We start from the raw sequence: 3,319 nt of genomic DNA, 5'->3' as shown, positions 1-3,319 counted from the left end.
CAAAGTAGTATGTACGACGAGATGATGGAGAATGAACACAACGGAGATCTAGTCCTATTGGCAGACATCCATTTAAAATGTAGGCAACGGCATGAAAAAAGTGGTTTCTACTTTTACTTTTATACTTTAAGTAAATTTATAAGCCTGTACTTTGTTACTTTTACTTGAGTAAAGAAGTTTAAGCAGTACTTCTACTTTTACCAGAGTATTTTTTAACACAAGTATCTGTACTTTTACTCAAGTACGGAAAGTGAGTACTTTTGCCATCTCTGCTGACGTTTATCTATTTACAGAAATGGCCAAAACACATTCACATGGTGTTTCATCCACAGGCCTTTCAAATGGGACTTTAAAATTTCTAAAATAAAAAATTCAGTTTGTAGAGGGAAGAGACCTTTAAAATAGAAGCTAATTATAAGTCCGGGCTGGAAGGTGTGATATCATCTTTGGATTTTTGTCAAATTATGTGTTTTTGACATGGTTATTGCATGTTTTATAATATTGGCATCATCCAAGCAGATCCTCCCCAAAACACCAACATCATCATTCTCCTTGGAGCAGTGATCAGCCTCCTCCTGCTGCTGGTGGTTCTGACTGCTGTTATCATCAAACGCAGGAAAACCAGAGTTAAAGAGGATCATAAAACCACAGCAGGTACTGGATCTTTAATCTACAGAGGGAACCTATGGTGTTGGCAAATATAGAAGTGTTTAATAGTTATTTTTAGTCAAATGGAGCCACTAGTTACTAGTAAATAAAGGGTACAACATTCACACCTGTTACATAATCAGGTTAAGCTGCTTTGTTTGGATGAAAATGCAGATATTCTCTGACCACAGAAATATTCATAAAGGGCAAAGGGAATATTTTTACATTTTATCTCCATATAACTTCTCATCCTGTGGTCCCTTTGGATTAAATCCAGGGTGGGATCAGAGGCCGGTGGGGGCTGGGTTGAAACAGATAATGATTCCCTGATAGAGAAAGGTCAGTGCATTGATTGAAGTTTGAGTGAACCTTAAACAGTGTCACATGACTGTCAGGAATGGTAGTCAGGGTTCTTACTACTGTGGTTTTCTAAACAGGACCTAAGATGCTTCTTTGTCAGCATGTTGTATATTTTGTATCAGTTCAAGTAACCTTTCCATCTATTATTATAATTTCCCTCAGTGCAAGTAGCTGCATTTATATTATTAGCTCATTTCTGTTTCCGAAATCTTGTGAAACACTTTCCTCAGAGTAAGGAGGAACTGTTTCCATAGTAACCACAGTGTGGTAAACTACTACTGTTTCAGAGGAAAGGAGAAGCTAGAAATGATCATTAAAAATGAAATTAAAGTTTTCTTTTTCTTTTCCTTCAGAGGGTCAAGATTCAGCCCATGAAAGTCACCAGTGTGTGAGTATTGATACGATCATATTAGTTTCCCATAGAGTTTACAGACTGTGTAGAAAATGACTCTGTATAGCAGCTATTTTTAACACAAAAACAGTTATAATGTTCCTACTTCATCTTTGCTGCTCATTAAGTGTAAAGTGGCAGGAAATTAATGCAGTTTCTTTCTCTTTTCTAAACCTGTCTGAGAATGAAAAAGTTTTGAATCTGCTGACATTTAGCAGCTTTTCTGAATATGCAGATATTTATTAGGCAAAGGTTTATTAAGTTTATTTATATAGCATATTTCAGTGGCAAGAAAAATATGAAAAACTACATTCCTGTGGCATAGAGGTAACACAGATAACAAAACAAAATAAAAGTGATTAGTCAGTGAAATACCTTTTTGGGGTTAACATGAAGTAACATCAGAGTAGGCCAGCCTGTGTGGAGGTTTTTAGAGGACTCAAATGCAGAGATATTAGCTGGGGTGGTTTCTTGCTGATTTAATATAGAGGAGTGGCAACAGAAGCATAAATTCCCCCCCTTAGAAAATATCAATGCACAGGAACCAGAACAGAGGGGAACACATGGGTTAAGGAGGAAATTAAGTAATGAAGAGAATCCAGCAAACAGTAACTGCAGAGGAGGAGCATAAATGCCAAACAGATCAAAGAATCAAGTAATTAACTGATTGGGGGCAGGTGTGGACAGAAGGACCTAGAAGGGAGTTAGGGGAAAGGAGACTGGTACAAGGGGGCAATAGATAGTAAACAAAAAATACATAGGAACTCAAATACAACCAGAAAAACAACTACAATGACACAAAATGGAAATTAAACCAATTACACTGAAAATTATTTAAATAAAATAAAAAAATAAAGCAAGATTGGATAGGACTAGGTTGCATCCTTGTCTTAATAGAAATAAATTCTTGGTGCAAATTTTGGCTGTTTTGCATCTGAAAACATGAAGAAAACTTATTCATTTAAAGTCTAGCTTGAATTTCATGATAAATATTTGGAATTTTGAATTTGTTTCTCATTAATTTTATGGTTAGGTGCTATTTAGTTAATTTTTAGAGACTGAAATAATTTTTTATCATTAATAATATTCTTATGCTACATTCACACTGAACAATCTTTGGGCAGCAGAAGCAGCCTTTTTTCATGCCAAGTCTATGTTTGACATGGATCAAGGTGCATCAAAACGTCCTGCAGTGTGTCTACAGCAGCAGGAGCAGTGCATCTTGAATATTTTTTAAAGAACCTCATGAGCCTCATGTGAAGCTGAGGCTCATGAGGCTTCACATGCAGCAGATGCGGCAGTTTTGATGCACCCCATCAATAAATCTGGGAGGGAGACAGACAGAGCCCTGGTGATGCAGTTATGAGCGCTATGATCACTCCCCTGAAACAGTTTATTAAAGGGAAATGCCGTTTTTTTTTAAATTGGGCCCTTGACAGCAGTTCAGTGGACAGGAAGAATGAATGGTAGGCGGCGTCATACACGCGCCACTTTGTTTTAAAAGATAATATATTTATATAATAAACTCCTTAGCTTAAGATGTAATGAATTTCAGTGAAACAGTCCTGGTAAATTAAATAAATGTAGTTCTAACAATCCATTAGATTTGGATGATCTGCAGTGGTCAAAAGATGCCCATTAAAAATCACCAACAAAATCTTATTTATCACATTATGCCTTTAATCTTTTAAACCATAATCATTTTATGACTTAATTTCCCAGTAACTTTTAAACATATTCTTACAATATTTTTTTTTATTTCTGAGAGTAAAAGTTGTCAAGGCTGTCAGTTTTTATTCTGCAGGCTTGTGAAAGTTGATCCATATATATTTGGACAACGATCACTGATCATTCCTGTTTTCTGAAAAATATTAAAGTGAAGTTATATAATTCTAAAGTTTCACCTTTTATTCGAGAGTG

At 35.6% G+C, this 3,319-nt stretch overlaps 1 protein-coding gene across 1 annotated transcript in view; it reads left to right on the top strand.

Annotated features, from left to right (window-relative positions):
- The window catches only part of LOC107104838, a 40,885-nt gene that overhangs the window by 7,167 nt on the left and 30,399 nt on the right, over window positions 1–3,319 (top strand). Inside the window, exon 2 of the mRNA XM_015404957.1 lies at window positions 1,678–1,683. The gene's annotated coding sequence lies outside the window, so the exon portion shown is untranslated. The remainder of the gene's footprint in view (window positions 1–1,677; window positions 1,684–3,319) is intronic.

The sequence above is a fragment of the Cyprinodon variegatus genome, unplaced genomic scaffold, assembly GCF_000732505.1.
Source record: "Cyprinodon variegatus isolate N-32 unplaced genomic scaffold, C_variegatus-1.0 Scaffold1911, whole genome shotgun sequence".
In the NCBI taxonomy this organism is placed as follows: domain Eukaryota; kingdom Metazoa; phylum Chordata; class Actinopteri; order Cyprinodontiformes; family Cyprinodontidae; genus Cyprinodon; species Cyprinodon variegatus.
This window is presented reverse-complemented; position numbering and strand designations above follow the sequence as displayed.